General features: G+C 42.1%; 1 protein-coding gene across 1 annotated transcript in view; it reads right to left on the reverse strand.

The window, feature by feature from the left end:
• Positions 1 to 19939, reverse strand: part of foxn2a (forkhead box N2a) — a 36251-nt gene extending 16312 nt beyond the window's left edge. Inside the window, 1 exon segment of the mRNA XM_080739886.1 lies at positions 19760 to 19939. The gene's annotated coding sequence lies outside the window, so the exon portion shown is untranslated.
• Between the last annotated feature and the right edge of the window lie 447 nt (positions 19940 to 20386).

Raw genomic sequence — 20386 nt, forward strand, 5'->3', positions numbered from 1 at the left:
CCACAGGAATGTAGGTCTCCCAGGCTCATCATCACTTATCCCCATGCAGCCTCCCAGTCTACTGGGTGGAACTTCATGGTGCGTGGCATATTTTACCACACCGTATTCCTGCCAGTGGTGGAAAGTAACTAAGTACATGTAGGGCTGTCACAATTATTACATAATCGTCTAATCGTGATTTTTTTGGACATAATCGTGGTTATTTTTCATAATCTTCATAATCATTTCCATGTTGAAAAATGTTCATATATTTAAATAAAAGGTAAAAAATAGTGGAAATAGCAGATCTACAAGCTCACAACGCGTCGCATCGCAACGCGTTGTGAGCTTGTAGATCGGCTATTTCCACTATCAATGTTCTTTTTTAAGTATAAAGTTGTCAAATATGTCAGTAATTATGTGTCATATCTACCATGTGCAACTTAAAAGCAGAAATGTAATTGTCAACAACAGAAACACAATTAAATCGTTAATCGCAATTATTTGAGTGACAAATAATCATCATGTAAAATGTCATAATCGTGACAGGCCTAAGTACATGTATCTTAAGCACTGTACTTAAGTACAATCTTGAAAGTATTTGTTTTTTACCAAGTATTTCCAATTTCCAATACTTTTACTTCTACTCCACTATTGTGCATCTCAGAGGCAAACATTGTACTTTTACTCCACTACAATTATTTGAAAATGTTAGTTACAAATTACTTTGTAGATTTTGATTATTATTACAAAACGTACATTAACCACTTAACGCCCTCTATGTAGTTCAGCCATTTGAAAATAGCCAATTTACAAGCTCACAATGAATCGTGATGCGATGCAACGCATTGTGAGTATGAGCACTTTCTACTTTAGGTACTTAAGTACATTTTTATGCCAATACTTTTGTACTTTTACACGAGTGCATTTTGAATTCCGGACTTCTACTTGTAACAGTATTTCTACATTGCAGTATTGATACTTTTATTTAAGTAAAGAAATGCAGTACTTGTTCCACCACTGATTCCTGCTCTGTCACCACACATTCCCGCTCTACAGGCTAGCTAAGCTGCCTGGCTTCTTACGCACTTGTTATGCACATGTTACGCGGCTCAAACACACACAGCGGCAGAGCGTTGAATGTACACAGTTATGTAGAATAGACGTCTATGTATGGCCTAACTGTCCGGTTTATGTTTTCCACGGTCGCATAGCACTGAATGTCGAGGTCATGTATAATGTCCTTATGCAACATGTGTTTCAGAATGCACCAGGCTTCTCTTGTTCTCTCCACTCCGCACCAATGTCACCAGGACAAACAGGATTCTAAACAGGCAAACTCTCATGTCCCCATTTAGCACGCGGCCAAATGGTGCCGTTGATTGGAGCCGATGAGTGATTTATGGATGCTCGCCTATTGTTGCCTTTGGAATCTGAATACATTTTAGCCATTAGCAGTTTCCAAAAACATATACTACCACGGCTGCCATTTTTGTGCTCACATCATTATCCCCTCCCTGAGTGTGACGTAAGAACACAAAACGTCCACAGTATGAATTGGATTTTCCAGTTCCTCTAGTTCTTGCATGCAGTTTTGGCAGGCCTTCCTCGACTAAGAAGGCCTCTGCATACTATTATTCCACCAGACAGTAATTAGTATCTCAAAACCAGCGTGAAAAACGTTTTCTGGTTCTGGGCCTGACATAGAGATCAATACATCAGACGTAAAAGAGAAGAAAAAAAAAGTCTTCCCTTTACAGTAAGCAGACTTGCAATCAATCATCCTAGATTACCGCTTTGTTCAAAGAAACCTCAGTTGTCACTGGACTCAGCTCATGTATTCCCATTAGAAAATGTTGTGTAACCATACAATTGACCAGCTATGTATAAAGCTAACTTATATGAATCAAGACAAAATAGACACAAGGAGCATAACTTTGTGCTTAATCTGTGGTATTCGATATGAAACCTTATACTGTACTTGGCTTGGTTCACAGTGGTTTTTGTTTGAAAATGAGATCTAGGATCTGGATCTAGGAGGTAGGTGAGCTTTGGTTTTTCCAATAGACTACAACACAACAATTCACTTCTTACTTGAAATCAGCGCTCATGCTACGACAGGTAGGTTGTGATCGTGCATGGCCAACGAGGCCAAGAGGACAAAGAGATGGCTTGTCCGTCCGTCCATCCGCTCGGCTCACAACAACCTCTAATCTATGCTCTCTGTGTGTCACCATGACGACCATGCTGTCACTTCATTTAAGAGCAGAAATCTGCCAAACAAAGAGGTAATGGGAAAATAAGAAATCCATCTTGGCTCCGCCGGCTCTGCCACTATAAGGACCACACTCAGCACTCACCCTGTACTGAGGCCTGGGAGATAGGACTTTAAATCAATACCACAATTATTTAAAAACTTTCGCCTCGATTATGATTAATGAAAGATGATTTATTTATCAATTCCCTAAAGTCAAAATAGCAAATCTACATGCCCACAGTGAGCTTGTACAGCGGCTATTTTAGCCATTTATGTATGCTAACAACACCATCTAAGAACAACAAACAAACAAAGAATAATACAGGGCTAAGTGGTTAATCAGGCTGCTTTCGATTATTCGGTTACACAGCAGTTATTGGTTCTAAATGTCGACTTTGATATATTTTCGGTTAATTACCCGGCCCTAACTGAAACGCTGCTAGTGTATTATGCTTCTGCTCCAAAGAGCCCATTCTGGGATCACAGGGAGGGATGCTGCTGGCACCTTCTTTTTCTCAACTTTTCTTTTTTTTTCAAAAGTCCCCCAGTTTCATATGCATTAGGCCAGTGGTTCCCAAACTTTTCAAGTCAAGACCCAAAAAATACATTCGATGTTTGCCCCGGACCCAAACTAGTGAAAATATTTCCACTACGGGATTTTTACCCGAGTCACCCATAAAAATTGGTCTGTGACCCACAAATGGTTCCCGGCCTGCTGTTTGGGAAACAGTGCATTAGGCCACTAACCCCCTTTGATCTCTGGGTGTCCCCAATCTATACTGTAACCTCTTCAGCGATAACTTATCTCTAAGCGAGAAGCGTTTACTGTACACAAGTTACAGACAAGTGGTGGAAAAAGTACTCAAATGTTTTACTTAAGTAAAAGTAACAATACTAGAAATAGGCCTACTCTGTTACAAGTAAAAGTCTGAAATTCAAAAGGTACTTGAGAAAAAGTATGAAAGTGTTGGCATCAAAATGTACTTAAAGTAAAAGTACAAAATCTTTGAAAATAGCAGATCTACGGGTTGCGACGCATTGTGAGCTTGTAGATCGGTTATTTTCAACTGGCCTAGTAGGTACAATATAGGGCTTAGGGGGGTTATGTATGTTTTATAATATTATAATTTACATCTACAAAGTAACTAGTAACTAAGTTTTCAAATCAATGTAGTGGAGTAAAAGTTCAATATTTGGATCCAAGATGTAGTGGAGTAGAAGTAAAAGTATTGGAAATTGGAAATACTCAAGTGCAAATACCTCAAAGTTCTACTTAAGTAAATGTACTTAGTTACTTTACACCGCTGATTACAGAAGCGTGTTCTGTAGGCCTATAGACGTTCAGAGTTACCGACACTGTAAGGGTCCATTTGGACCCCCGGTGGACCCCGGACCCTACCTTGACAAACAATGAGGTACTGTATCTTGAAACTGAATAAGGGTTGGGGGCAGGGGCGTCACAAGGGGTAGGACTGAGTTACTAGGGCCCAAGCTGTTGGAGGGGCCTTAATTATTTTATACTTTTGCTATTGAAAAATAGCAGATCTACAAGCTGCGAGCTTGTAGATCTGCTATTTTTGAAAATGTCGTGAAAATGTGTGCAAATCTTTGAATATATGTATTTTTTTTGCGAACATTTGTTAACTCAAATCTTGCTTCTGGGGGGTCCCTGGAACTAAATATTTTGAGATGGGGGTCCGTGGCCAAATACATACCATTTTGGGGGTCCTGCACATGAAAAGGTTTGAGCTCCACTGACATCGTTTTTCAAAAAAAACCTTAGAAGGATTTGAAATATTCAAAGACTTTCATGATTTTTCAAAAATAGCAGATCTACAAGCTCGCAGCGCGGCACTCGGTGCCGCGCTGTGAGCTTGTATATCTGCTATTTTTCAATAGTTAAAGCACAGGGGCCCCACAGTGAATCCTTGTACCCAGGGCCCAGAATTTGGTGCGACACCCCTGGTTGGGGGTTATGGGTGGTGGGGGTGGGGGGGGGGGGGGGCTACATATCCTTTCACTGCTGCTGTGAGACAGGAATTGGGTCAAGCTCTGAATTGCGTTTTACAAGATGCGTGAGACAGGAGGGGGAGAGAGAGAGCGCTAACCAGCGAGGACGGGAGGAGGGAGGGTAATAGGATGGATGCCCTGGTCCATTAACACAGTGGTTCTCAACCTGTGGGTCGGGACCCCCCCAGGGGGGTCACCAAATTATTTTGGGGGGGGGGGGGGTCTCCAGATGATAAACTTAATGTGAAACATTGTTTTCTCACTCAAAAGTAAACAAACCAACATGAGGTTTAAGTGTACTGTATATATGCACATTTCTAATGTGACAATTTAAGGACCTTTTAATACCTCTAAAATGACAAATTAAACACTGGCCAAATTGTCAAATATTAGAGGCAGAAATTGTGAAAATAGTCGATCTACATGCTCACAACGCCTCGCAACGCGAGGCGAAAATGTAATGCCTCAACTCTTAGTGCTCGTCAGGCTGGGGGGTCCCCAGTTAAAATATGATTATTTGGGGGGTCGCGGCCTAAAAAGGTTGAGAACCACTGCATTAACACAGTGGTTCTCAACCTGTGGGTATCTGCACAACCTATAGAGGGTATCTGCACAACATCTAAAGTGACAATATATTTTTGGGGGTCACTGGCCGAAAAGGTTGAGAACCACTGACTGCATTAACAAAACCTTTGCTCCCTCCACTCGCCATGAGGTGATAAATGCATAGAGCAGGACAGACAACATTTTAATTCAGAGGGAATTGGGGGGGGGGGGTCTAAGGCTGTCAGCACAACAGCAACAACACAAAAAGTACACAGAAAGCCTGAGGAAAAACAGTCAGGACCAGACTGAGAGGAACACCAGAAATACAGGGAGGGGAGAAGAGGAAGCAAGACCATGGGAACATGAACAATAAGGAAAAGGAAGAGACAGTGAGACACACACAGAGAAAGAGAGAGAGACACAGAGAGAGAGACATGAGACAGACAGGAGATAGGCAGAGAGAGAGAGAGAGAGACAGACATACAGACAGACAGACAGACAGACAGACAGACACAGACAGACAGACAGACAGACAGACAGACAGACAGACAGACAGACAGACAGACAGACAGACAGACAGACAGACAGACAGACAGACAGACAGACAGACAGACAGACAGACAGACACACAGACAGACAGACAGACATTGAGAGAGAGAGACAGAGATAATGCAAGACAGAGCAAGTGAATGAGAGAGAGCCTGAATGGCTTGGTTAAGGATACAAGTCATCCTCAGTCTAGGATGAATCACAACTCTCAGCATTAAAGTATAGAGCAATCAGACAAGTCAAGGAGTGCAGAGAAGTGTCTTACAGCTAAGCTCCACTCTGCACGCAACGTCCAAATGCATTTCCTTTTTAAGTTACATAATGGATTCCTCAGCCAGATTAATTCATTCATGGACACACACGCAGCCAACTGACAGTTATTTTACTCAGTCAGAATTCAATTAACTACAATGAATAACCATTAATGAACTACATTTTCAAAGAAATAAAACAAAAACTCCCCCAGGTAAAATAGCCAATCTACAACTACAAGCTCTGTTGTGAGCATTGCGATTGGACACGTTGTGAGATTGTAGACCGTCCATTTACATTATCGTACAAGGTACAGTATATAGGGCTACATTCAGACAAAGATGCCCAAGCAGTAGTATGGCTATAGTGGCATACGCAGTGCACTGTAGGTCAAATATCACTGCTTAGAAGTTGAAATTTAAGAGTAGATCCATCATGAGCAATTAGGTCAATGAACGATTATAACATACCCTGCAGAACCCCATCACAGGTGTGGCAAAAAACCACAGTTTGTGCTGCAGGTCTGAATTTGACAAACAGGTGTGGTCACAAGAGCGTACTGTGAATACCATCCATTCCCTAACCCTATCGCTGCTGTAGACTGAATACTCCCATCTCCATACTGAAACGTTGGGCTTTTCTGCTAGTACAGTGAAGATCAACAGGGAGTGACCCGCAGCAAAGGTCCTTCGGGCTCCGAAATCAAACCCTGGGCCTGGACTTACAGTGTCAGGCAATAATCTAAGTTTCTTAGTTAGTAGGCTAAAGGCTTCATCAAACAAGAGTGTCACATACATGTAGTGAAAATAGCAGATCTACATTGTGAGCTTGTGGATCGTCTATTTTCACTATTTTAAATGTATTTTCTTAATAGAACAAGGGTCTTCAACAGGGGGTCCGGGACCCCTAGGGGGTCCTCAGAGTTACTTCAGGGGGTCCTCCAAATCTTTGTATGATAGAAACTTTGTTTCTTCTTTTTACAGTAGATTAACCACTTGAACCCTAGAGTCCATATTCTGAGAACCTTAGCCAAAATTAGCAGATCTACAAGCTTGTAGATCGGCTATTTTCGGCAAAGAGGTTTGGTGTAGAGGGGAAAAAGAGCAGACTAAGTACAGAGTGAAAGGTCCAGTTTATAAACCATTAATGTTTTAAGTGGTTAAATATCTGAAAACACAAATTGACATGAATCCAAAATACACTGATGATTGTGCTGTCAACAATGAAACTATATGGAATCTTTGGAAAGGTTGTGGGGTCCCTGCTTCATCTCTCTCTCAACTAAGGGGTCCTCGGCCTGCTAACATTGAAGACCCCTGTTATAGAATAATAAAAAAGGAGCTGTTTTGGTTTCCACCCGTATCTGCTTTCAACACGACGTGGGCAGCCCTAAGACACACTCAGTCCTTGTAGTTTAACTGCTTTCACCCTGGCTGGCGGACATATTTCTGTTTAAATAGGGCTTAACCACATGAACCCTGACCCAAACATAGCCGACCAACATGCTCACAATCATCAATGAGTTGCATTGCGACGCGTTGTGAGCGGCTATTTTCGGTGGTGAGTTTTGTTGTGGAGAGGAAAAGGAGAGGGCCAAGTACAGACTCACAGGGGACACCAGTTGGAAAAAAAAGACCTGAGGCCGATACCACAAACGTTTTCAGAAAAAAACATATGTTGCTATATCAGTGATGGACACAGATGCTTTCCCTGGTTTTAATGGCTTAAGAGCTCAATATTGATTCACTAGTTTGAAGGTTTGTTCACAGTATTCACAGGTTTACAACTTTCCATCCATGAGTTAAGGTCCGTCGTGACACAATAAAACAAACTACCGCGCTAGTGGTGACGATTCTGTCTGACCAATGGGTAGTCTGCCGTGTGTACATGTCTCAGCTCGACAGGTAATCTGAAGACTCACCTCTTAGGACTCCACCTTAGCCCATAGCACTTACGGTAGCACTTGCCCTATCTTCGATTATATAAATCGAAATAAAAATAGAAATAAATAGAAATAAGTTGAGCCAGCACTATGCAGCGGGAAAAGCACCGTATCAGATCTGCGATTAGCCTCAAGAAACCATCAAGGTTTCTTTTTGTTTTACCTCAGCCCATCAGTACACCCTTTGACCTCTCATCTGGGCCCTGGGGTGCTTGAGAGCACTTATCCACTTCTAAGTGCTCCTCTAGAACGCTGCAATTTAAATATCAACAAAGGAAAAGGTAGGAGGCGCACACAAAAAAGTCCATCCAAGCACAGGAAGTGTTTTAATGCGATTACTGTGAGCCAATTACCATTTGCTGTTATGATTGTCGCCCTTATCGCTGCTCTTATCAAAAGGCATCAAAGAGAGGGGTGGCTGGGATGCCATGTGTAATGGAGCACTAGTCCGTCACCGGGTGGAGGAGAGGACTGAGCTAATGAGCTCAACTAGCCTGTTGACTGCAGCTCATCCTTGAAAATACAACAAAGCTGCTACTGATACTGACCCAATGGCTCATCTGCAAGTTAAAACAGTCCGGTACACCGCTGGTCCAATCATATTCATGTGCAAACAGGCAGACGCTAGCAGCAGGTGCCAAGGCACTTTTTACCCCCCTTTTCAAACAGCTCCTTTATCCTGTTAAGCACTTAGCCTATTGAACAAAAAACACAAAGACAATTATTGGACACGCTTTCATAGCAAATTCTGGCTATTCCATGTCAAATATTTACACAAGAATCGTGAAGGAGGGCAAGGGATATCGCCAGCAACAAAATGAAGAGTCTGGATTGAGATGTTTTGTGGGGAGATGATGGTGATGTAAGAGACAGCATACCAGGGGCCAATCTCACAATCAGTACTCAGTTGCCAGGGCAGCGAATGCTGTTAAGGGAAGCAATTGTACTCATGTCTGTGCATGAAGAGAGAGCCTAATGTGGGGAGATCAATACGTCCTCAAAGCGCTGAGGCCAGCAGTCTACCCCCATTCTCCGCAAACCTGTCTGACAAAGAGAGCTCTGGGAGGGGCCAGGGCCAACCCGGATGTCATAACACCACTTCACAGGGCCATAAACGCACCCTGCAGATCACCTGTACTACGGCTGGGCAATTAACCCAAAGTATATCGAAAATCGACATTTGGAACCTCTAACTGTAAACCGAATTACCTAGGAGCATGATAATTTGAATTAAATGAATCAACAAGACAAAAAAAAGTTCAAATAGATTTTTTTGTAACTGACTAAATCGATTAGTCCGATTACCCACTTAAGCACTGTATTAAACTGTGTTGTACAATGGTGGCGTGCAAACGTAGCCAAGATAGCTGGTCAAGAAGCTCATAATGTGCAGCAATCATCATATTATGATATCACTCATCATCATAATATACATTATGCTTTTAAGAACTAGTTTTAAATGTAGGTAGTGTTTTTATTTTATGGTGACCACCTACGTATGCATTCTGAATGTATATGTTGTCTTTTAACCACTGCACAAAGAAAGTTCAGAAAGGAAAATAAAGTAACAAAGTTGAATCACATTGCGTTGTGAGCTTGTAGGTGTGCGCTTATTTTTACTATTTATTTTAAAGTGTGAAATAATTCTATATTGTTATATTGAGTTGAAGTTATCTCACCCAGCCATAACTTCTACTAGAATACGCTCCAGTCAATAACAGGACAAGACATGAGAGCGCAGCCAAATGCTCTTGAACCTGCTGCGGAGCCGGTCTGTATGACACAGGTGTATACACCACACCCGCTTTCCAGGAGCTGAACCAGTTGAAACAAACCAAGTTACACCTATGTAATAGATACACAAAGGTGTGTCACAGAATCCCATGGCAAGGGTTGTTATTTGAAACCCTAACCGATATTTAGGCTACAAGCCTGCAGTCTGGCTCGCTACTTTCGTCTTCATGTGTGCGTGTACGTGTGTGTGTGTGTGTGTGTGTGTGTGTGTGTGCGTGCGTGTGCGTGTGTGTGCGTGTGCGTGTGTGTGTGTGTGTGTGTTTGTATTACTAAACTTGTGAGGGCCAAAATGTCCCCACAAGTATAGTAGAATAGAATTTGAGAAATATACATGGAGGACCATTTTTCTGGTCCTCCTCACAAGAGAAATGCTTGTTTTTAAAAGATGAATGAAAATGACATTGATAAAATCACCACCTTGAGACGCTGCCGTACAGTAATACAAACGTGTGTGCGTGTGTGTGTGTGCGTGTGTGTGTGCGTGTGTGTGTTGTGCGTGTGTGTGTGTGTGTGTGTGTGTGCGTGTGTGCGTGTGTGCGTGCGTGTGTGTGTGCGTGTGTGTGTGCGCGCGTGCGTGCGTAAGAGATCAAGTGCAAGTGAGTGCAAGTGAATGGTGTGAGAACTAGAGTTAGCCAAGTGAAGGTCTTCTTTGAGAGGTGTGTCTGTGATCCAGTTTCAAGACTAGGTCAAACTACCTCACACACACAACAACAACAATAAATAAATAAATTAGAATATCAGTTCCTGCATGTCACTACTAAGGGGCATTGTTAGACTATATCATCTACATGCTATGTTTATTAAATTAAATAAGACTACATCACAACTCACAAGTAAGAATGGATCTACTCTTGTCCCCGAGGTGAAAGCAAACAAGGGCTCAAGCTCACACAAAGCCAAATACAATTGGCCCTGCATTCTTTCTCGTACAAAGGAGCAGTTGTTTTTGCTCAAGTAAAGTTTCTAAAGTGCTCAGTATTCGCCTCACAGTATTAAACAGAGGGAAGGAAACACCTCCTGCCTGTTCAGGAAGTTCATTTTCAGCAAACAAATTGTGCCTTAACACACTGACGGACAGTTGGGCCTGCTGTGGACTGATACAGTATGGTTGACCGTCCATACCAGTACATGATGACAAAATGCCCCATTCTACACCGTTATTCAACTCTGAGAGTGTATATAATTATGTAACCAAATGGACACATACGTACACACTGTATCTCCATAAGTAAATAAGTTACATACAAATTGTTACAGAGTAACAAAGGATTATATTGTGTACTTCAACTCTTAGAGCCTACAAATCGACCCATTTTCTTGTTAGTCTACAAGGATTCTTTTTATTAATATTTCCAGGACATTTCATCTGTCAGTGAATATAAACCAATTATCCCTGTTATCTATGTAAATTAATATTACCAACACATACTGGCGACTTCATTTCTTATGTGAAAATGCAGCCAATGTATCAAATGACCACAAAGCAATGCAAGGCGACACGCTGATAATGTGGTTAGGCAGACATTAGTTTACCTTACGCACACACACACACACACACACACACACACACACACACACACACACACACACACACACACACACACACACACACACACACACACACACACACACACACACACACACACACACACACACACACACACACACACACACACACACACACACACACACACACACACACACAGGACTGTTTGGACTGTCAAAAAGGGTGAAGGCCTTCCAAAGTACAAGTCAGACTCCAGCCAACAGTGAAAGCTTATCTCCTGGGGTCATGTGGTTAAGAGTCCAGAGTGCAAACATGCACCAAAATTCAACATGGCCGACCTAGCACGTGCCTCATACTCTAATACCCAAAATAAACAACTCAACTTGTCTTGGACATAAATAAACTGAATAGTTAAAAATATTATGGAATCATTGGGGGAAGTGAAATGCTATTTTTGTAGGCTATTTGATTGTGCCTTTAGTTTCAACATCAACAGCTCTGGGAGTTTCCAAATGTGTAAATTGATTGTAAGTAAGTTGCTAAAAGTAAAGTAAATGAGCAGTTTTCATGATTACTGTCCTGGCCGTTACATTACAACTGTACATTGATTAGTAAGCAAATGCTGACAAGGAAATCAATGAATGGTCAGAATAATCACAGAGGCACAGTATTGAGTGAAATCCTGATAGCACAAAGCATGCATGCATCATCAACCAAGGATTTTATTGTACCCATCATAAACAGAGAAGCGTTTGCAACACCAGCACCATGCTGAAAATAAGGCTTGTGCTCCAGTTAAAGGGGCCCCACCATGCTTTTCAAAATATATATTTTATATAAATATTGGTCCATAATACGGTTTTATACAGGTTTTAGCCTAAACAACCACTCGAATATTGAAATGTCATGTTCTTTCTGTCTCTAATTCCAAGCCGTTTCAGATGCAATACCAAAATGCCCTTTGTTGGCAATGGGGCACTGTCTTTGGGCTAAAAAAAAATTGGAACGATACAGAGAATATTAGAGAACCACGATGAGAACCATGTAGAGTCCATTGTAATATGCTCTGTATCATTCTAATTTTAGTACCACTTTACCTCATGGTTCCACCTCATATATATAGTCTCAATAGAATATAGCCTCCCAAAAAGTACCGCCCCCTGCTCGAGGGGGCCCAATAGGAAATGAGCCCCCTGTGACTTTCAAAATAGTACCGTTCAGACACACCCATTCAGAAAATCACTGAAATGAAAGGCAAGGCTTAGAGTTTTTTTGGGGGGGGGGGGTTTTGGGCTGAAAGAGACACTGGGAAGACCAAAAAACAAGACAAAAAAATTAAATTCATGGTGGGCCATATGAACTCTAGCATCTGTACTTTGAGGTGAACATTTGTTTATCTACCAGCTACGAGCATGTGTCACAACTCGACACGTTGAGAACTTGGCGATCAGCTACTATCAGTCAAGAGATTTGGTGCAGAGGGACAAAAAGGAGGAGGCCTAGTAGAGAGCCCTGGGGACACCGGTCAATGACGTCTATTGGGTTTAAGTGGTTTGAACTACTCTACTCAATACTCTTTAAAAGTAGAGTTCTGACATGCTGCACTAAAACAGTGGTTCTCAATCTTTTCAGGCCGCCACCCTCAACATAATCATAATATATTTGAACTGGGGACCCCCCACCCTGCACAACCACTTGGAATTGTAGGAGTTGCCATTACATTTAGCTTGACTTTATCTATACCATTGTGAAAATAGCCCATCTACATGCTCAAAACGCCTCGCAACGAGCATGTAGATTGGCTATTTTCACAATCTCTGCCTCTAATATTTGACAATTTGACTAATGTTTGACCAGTCCTTAAATTGTCACTTTAGATACCCTGTATACACTTACAGTATTCAGTATGTTGGACTGTTTACTGTTGAGTGAGAAAATAATGTATAACATTTAGCTAAAGATCTGGGGACTCCTCAAAATAATTTGGGGACCCCTCTGGGGGTCCCGAACCACAGGTTGAGAACCACTGCACTAAAGTATACAACAGTACCAATCATGTCCCATCTCTAATTTTGCTATATGCCTAGTGAGGTAGGCTAAAGGTTCACAAGTCAACAATGAGATGGTAGGGGACGACTACAATTAAAAATAGCCCAGGTCTTAACATGCTCTAGTAAACAACAGCGCTGTGTACTTGCTTATGGGCGGTACCCCATGGTGCAGAGCGTAATTTAAAGGTGTATGTTTTTTCCGCTGTCATTGCCAGTAGTACTCTTGTTCCAGGTACGATAATGTCAGAAAAAAGACTTTAGACAGACATTTCAGAGCAACCGAATGGAACGGTATCTGAGATGGCATCATCACATTTTCAAATGACATACATTATCAAACCCGCAATCTGTTCAAATACTTAATTTTACGTTTATTTACACACAGCTCAATTTGCTAAACATTTTACAAGGAAACTTATTTTCAGACAACTCTCGATTAAAGTCCATGTAAACTCATTATTCACTATTTTACAACACAAATACCTTAGTGAAATATAATAATAATCCAAGATGGTTTGTAATGTCCTGTGGCAACCAACATCAAAATGTATTGTCTGACCAACATGTTGGCAACTTCTATTTAAAAGAGGAAAAAAATGGGGTGGGGAAAAAAAACGCTTGACACTTTAACCACATGGCGTTAAGATGTTACAGAAATTTTGATTTAAAAAAAAAAATAGGGATTGAGTGGTTAACACAAACTGGTGTACAGGCTCATTGTCACACTACCATCTCAATTAAATAAACCTGGTTAATTCAGCCACGAGTGACAAGAACAAAGGCCTATTGTGACGGGGGACACAGCCGTGATTCCCTCTCTCAATCAAGTAAACGGTCGCATTAGCATTGCTTTCAATGAGGCAGGCTCTAATGGGGTCTGCGTCTTGTGTCCACGCCTGGAGAATCAGACAGAGAGAGCAACAGTAAGGGGGGGGGGGGGGGGTTAAAAGCAAGGGAAAGGGGTTCCTGATGGATTCAACACATAGCCACTGAAGTAATGTTAAACAATAAATAACAGTAGACTCTGAGGCGCGTAAACAGGAACACTCACACTGTCCAATCTCCTGTAGATAGATACACACGGAATGGGGGGGGGGGGGGGGGGGGGGCAGCAGATTATACACAACTCAAACCCATCCAAAACACATCTATTACACTGGTTGCACTGGTGAACCAAGTCGTAGGTAATATTTTGCGCTAAAAGACATTAACGGTCATAAAGAGAGACTAGTATGGGCATGAAAATGTATTTCACCAACGGTGGGGGGGGGGGGGGATATAATAATTAAAAACATCTCTAGGGAGTGAGAACACTCATGAGAAATGTTTGTTTATTATTGGAGGTCCAAGGTTGAGGAAGGGGGAAGGGGGCAGGGTACATATGGGTGTCTGTCAAGAGGTACACATTTGCAACCCAAATTCACGGCTACCACCTACATTTGATTAGTGCACCCTAGTGTCACGTAACCAAGACAACTGAAGGTGGTGCGACTTGTCACTCCAGGGGATGTCCCTTCTTCTGTTGGGCTGGGTTGGTCAGGGCATAAAAAAGGGGACAGGGATGTGAACAGGGAATGAAAAGTGTGTCAGCTGCAGTCATTCAAATCAACCATCACAAAATCGTGTGATGCACCCAAGAGGCAGTCAACACAGCCACACAAAGATCAGATAGCTCAGTAGTCAGAGGAGTGCCACTCGATCTTCATTGGATGTTTGATGGGTCAATGTAAGACCAGAGGTCAGCACAGGAGAGGGGGTGGGGGTCATACAATAGCCAAAACAATGATTGCTTGAGTAAAACCAAAACTAGACCATGTCTACAGAGGTGGGGGGGAGGGGGGGGATGAAACTTTCTTTCATTTCCAAACACTTGGAACCGTCGCATCATTTTTCTGGGCATGGCATAATGGGCGAGCATTTGGAGAAAATTCTGCAATTGTAGATCTGCTATTTTCACATGTTTGAGTCCCGGGGCATGTCTCTTTTAGGTCTCGACCTGAAAAGTTTGGGAACTACTGAAGCTTACTAGACACTGTATTTCAAATGTTTCACAGATGACATATCAAATGCCACTCTCACTATATGACCATGGGATAATGTGATTTGCGTACAAAATCCATACCTTTCTGAATACTCCAGTTTTAATGCAATTATGTATAATCAATAGGTCACCATTCATTATTCTCCCCCATGGATAACTACTATCATTGCGTCCTCCTGTCATAGACTCAGTTGCATGGCTCTGGTGATAGTTACAATGTACATTTCCCACATCTCATGCTATGCTGACTGTGATGGAGGCGTGAATCCAGAATGTAAACAAATAACTGTAATAACAACAGTAAGCATAATCAGCTCAACATGTGCATGAGAGGCAAGTGTAACAAGTCATGACTACCGGCATCAACAAGTATATTGAGATTATGGGGTCAGTGTCTGGTGGTGTTGGTGCCTGGACGACATGCTCCTTGTAAGAGCGAGGACCCAGATGGAATCAGGGCCCTGCCTGGTCTCACGTCTGTCCTCTCTACCTGCCCTTGATTTCCTGTCTCTCTACACACTGACCAATCAGAAATACCCCAAAAATAAATCTCTCTTTGAAAAGTATATTCAGGATAACAATGTGGGGGAAGGATGGGGAAAAACATTTTTAAAAATCTAAATGCCCTGGCTTGTCAAACTTGCCTGATATTTGTAAAGATATTTAAAAATAAAAAATAAGTATATTCAGATTTTGCAGCAGTGCACGTCAAATCATTCCATGTGAGTAATATAGTATTCATCATGTATAATGTCAATGACATAAATTAGACCCATTATATAATGAGCACGTACATTAAATTAAACTGAGTCAAATTCTTTGTGCTGCCATCGTCCATACATGTTTGTTCCCAGTGCATCTAAAGTCATGAAAAGGACAAAACGACCTAACAATTTAGGACAATCCAACACAATCGGCAGACACAGTCATATGTGTGTGTATCACAACACTTTCAAATGTTTATAATGTACAAGTAGTGGTTCTTCCCTTTAGCATATACAGAATAAAACTGTTGGGATCTTATGCACCTCTTTCCGCAGGAATTTACTGGAGAATTTTTTACACCACACTTCCGGTTAACAGCAGACATACAAGCTCACGTCACGTCGCAGATGCAACCGTTGTGAGCTTGTAGATCACACTCGGCTGCGGCGCCAGAAGCTCCGTGCAACTTCTGCGCAATGCACGATGGGATGTTGGAAAGTTGTGGATAACTATTAAACCAAGCAATAAGCCATAAAGACATCGCCATAGAGAACTTTAATACATGGCTGTAACAATACATTGGTTCAGCTTCCCTAATGAAGTTAAATCCAGAGAAACACAAGATGCACTTCTGCTTTGTGGCGATATACTGTAGGCTAACCTTTCATTTGCTCTGGGGCAGAGTACAGAATTTTATGATAAGGCAGTTTAAAGGGCAACGCCACCATTTTGACCATGTGGGTCCTGCGGAATGTTGTCGACACTGAACACTTCTTCTGCACTAGACAGCACTTAAACCCACAGTACAAGTGAAGAACTTTAAAAAGAAAAAGTGAACCTTACGATTCAATTTAGTGCTGTGGTTTTAGGAGGTGTAAAAAATATATTTTCCGATGCACTGGAAAGGTGAAATCCCTTCGACACTTGAATTGACGTGAACAAATACCAAATATCTCATTATGGGGAAAAGCATGGAAAACTGCTATATGAACTGCTTTCACTGTGTCTGTAAGGTGACTACAGTATGTAGCCATGAATCTGATGATGGTGCCAGCTAATCTAATCTAATCTGTATAGGCCTAATTTGGCAAGCAGACCCATAACCCTGGGCTGTGTCAGACTTTCCTGACAGTTGTGATCTCTCTGATTATATCAGAGATCAAAAAATGTATTAAGTCATTATGTAGGTAAATTCTGCTCCAACCCTCCTGTTTTATTACTGACTCCTCAGCTACTATACTTAAACTCATACTGTCTATACTTAATTGACCAAAGTCCCCGTGGGATATACAATAGGCCCCTTCCTTTTCTCCCTCTACACCAAATCTCTACACCTAAGAACGGGGATGCTAGAGTTTATTGCGACCGTAGGTCGCACTTACTACAGAAAGCTCCACCAGGTGTCCGTGCGTCCGTCAGTCAGTCCGTCACACGTCAGACGTCACACTTTTGCCCTGCTCATATCTCCGCAACCGTTGCCCCGATCCATGCCAGATTTTGCACACACACTCCTTACCTGCCAAACTACAACCTCCAAGGACCCCCGGAGTTCCAGGGACCCCCAGGTCCCTGAGGGACCCCCAGGTGTAAAAAAAATACCAAATGTGCAAAAATGACCAAATGACCACCCCCACGGGGCTGCTCACGGGGAATTACCAGGGACCACCCACTCCTGCTACTCCAGAACGGATGCAAAAGTGGTGGCGCCCCCAGTGGAGGACCCCCTCCACTGCAGCTCACATAAAATGCCCTAACTCGGCCTAGGAGCGTCTGGGAGAGCCGGGGCCGGTACCTATTCGTCCGCCAAGGCAACGCGGAGACCCCACCCCTCATTTCTCACATGGCCCTCTTCTAGCGAGACCTACGGTCGCTTATCTCCCGATTAGGGAGTCTTACTGGTTATGTGGTAAGGAAAATACCAGAACATTCACACATATTGAGCAGCTGGTTTTCTATTTCACCCTTTAATGAAACGTAAAAAGACCCGAAATCCCTGGAATAGTTTACTAACAATATCACGCCAGCCTTATTATGCCACACAAGTAAACTAGACCCTCTCTCCACTTGTGACAACATTTTAGCTGCATGTGTCTACTGTCCAATGACCATGAAAACCATTTCATGCCAGCAATAAGAGCATCACTGAGCTCTGGTAGTTTTATTTATAGTAGTGAATGTCTGTAAAGTAACCATGTCCTACTCAACTCTCTGGGAGCCAAAAATACTTATACCCTTCAGTGGCCTCTATGTGCACACCAACATATACATTTGAATACATACGAAAATCACACACCACAACAACAACAACAACAACAACAGATGGTTCCTACCTACACTGTGGCCATGAGTTCCTGGCAATAAAGCGATGACATGTTAATCACATCTGTTTCTTCTATCTCCTGTCACTTTTGTCTTCTGCTTAATCACTGAAGCCTAAACATCTGTCACCCAAGGACGGGACAGTGTCAGTCTACATTAATGCCATGACCTTGCTGTAAAAAAACAAACAAAAAATATATATACATTTTCCGCATTACCTTTCTCATATATGCTTATTAATTAAATGGTGCATATTCCATTTTAAATGTATTTTTTTTAGAGTTGTAGGGCAGCCTACATTACTCACGGGCACAATTAAGCACACAGAGAAAGCAACGGGGTCAGAAAACAGCAGACAAGTGAGGGATAGTATTTTGTGCCATCAAACATATAGCCTAACTATTCAATAACTCCACACAAAAGGCGGATTTAGCACAAATGATTTATCCAATACACATACGTACACATGTTTTGGAGAGCATTCTGTATGTGGGACAGTCTTGTGATAATCCATTACATCATCATGTGCTTAGCAATAGCAAGCCTCCTACCAGCCTGTCACTGCTGGTTGTAGTAACTACTAGTACTACTCAATACAACACAACAACACACAACTTTGAACTATTTATAGTTTGCTGGAGTTGGAGGGCATGTCTTACAACCACAGGAACCAAAACAACATAAGTTGACAAGACCAATGTTATTCTGTAGCACTAGTTTTGTGTTTCATTCTAAAAGTTGAACAATTTAAATCTCAGTGGGTCAACCCTATAGCTGTTCAACATGTTGTATAAACAAGTTTCCAGAACAAAACTGTTCTCTGTGGGGGTTTTTTTCCTCCTGTGTGCCTCGTCAGTCAGTCACAATCATTCCCACACATGAAGGAACATGGATCTAGCAGCTAAACTTTGCCCATGAGCCTCTGCGATAACAATCAGATCTACTACAAGCTACAACGCATGGTTGGCTTGTAGATCTACTCTTATTTTGGCGAGCGACACCGTCGTACCACCGAATACAGCAATTAGGAAAGTGTGACACTGCGACGTAGCACTAAAACCACACACACGCACACAGGCACAGGACGAGTCACAAGAGGACCAATGCCAGTGGTGTGTAAAGTAACTAAGTACATTTACTTGATAAGTACAATTTCGAGGTATTTTTTACTTGTCATGTCCAATTTCCAATACTTTTACATTTACTCCACAACATCACAAGATCCAAATATTGTACTTTTTACTCCACTACAATTGAAAATAGCCGATATACAAGCTCACACTCGCGACGCATTGTGAGCTTGTAGATCTGCCATTTTCAAAAGATACACAAGGTAGACCTACATATGAAAACATTCTACATAATGAGTACTTTTACTTGGTGAAACTCTGCGTGGCGAACGGTGACCCTATCGGGCAACTCGAAGTTTCGTTTTTGTTCGATATTATTATGTTCGACAATAGCAAGTTTACTAAACCCATAATACAACCAGTTCCTTCTTGTTGTTAGCGGTTCAGTTCACGGCTTTTGCTTTCAACTCGTGCCGATAATATGAAACATTATAAAACTCAAACCGAGCCGAAGCTTTTTAAAAACCCCAAATAATACCAATGACGGGGAAGTCACGTTGAGCTAGCTCTGACTGTGTGTGCGTGTGACCACATGCTTGTGTCGCTTGAAGTCAGTCTGCCATGCTGGCTCTCTCTAGCCAAGTCACATTTCACTTTACAGGAACACAGCTCATATTCAAACCCGTATCCAAACAGTTATCATTATTAATAAATAAAACATGCGCTCCAATACTCACAATCATGCACGCGGTGCCTTAAGACCAGTGCCCGGCGTTATATAAATATATAAAAAACAACCAAAAACTAAAAAATAAATCCCTAAAAACTATAAAAAACGTGTATTTCTCAGTTTATTCGGACGTCTCTCTCTCTCTGGTCTCTTCACAGTAATGTCAGAGATCAGAGCGGCAGCTGCTTCCTCCATGCACGCAGATCACACAGTGCCACAACGCTACCGAACCCCCTTACCGTCGCCATGGCAACAAACCCCGCTCCAGCCAATCAGAAGCTCCTCCCCTCCCTATATCCCCTGGCAACTGCCGCAGCGCAGACGCTCTAGTCTGCCGCTGTGAACGCGCACGCACGCACGCACGCTGCGTCCAATGTGCATTGCTTTCACTTTTTTTTTGGGACGCCGGCTGGCTGCCTTGTGGCTTTCACACGGAAAAGGGGGCTGTGTGTGTGTGTGTGTGTTGCTGTTGGGAATATCTATCTTTTTTTTGTTTTCTTGTTACCAGTTGTATTCTCAAGTGCCATGTAAATGTAGTTGCCCAGTTAAAGGTGTAACTAAAAACTAAAACTACCAACACACTCAAACATATCAAGAAAGACGTATACAGAACTTAAAGCAAAGGGATAGTTCA

This window comes from Nannobrachium achirus (genome assembly GCF_963921795.1).
Source record: "Nannobrachium achirus genome assembly, chromosome: 13".
Lineage (NCBI taxonomy): Eukaryota > Metazoa > Chordata > Actinopteri > Myctophiformes > Myctophidae > Nannobrachium > Nannobrachium achirus.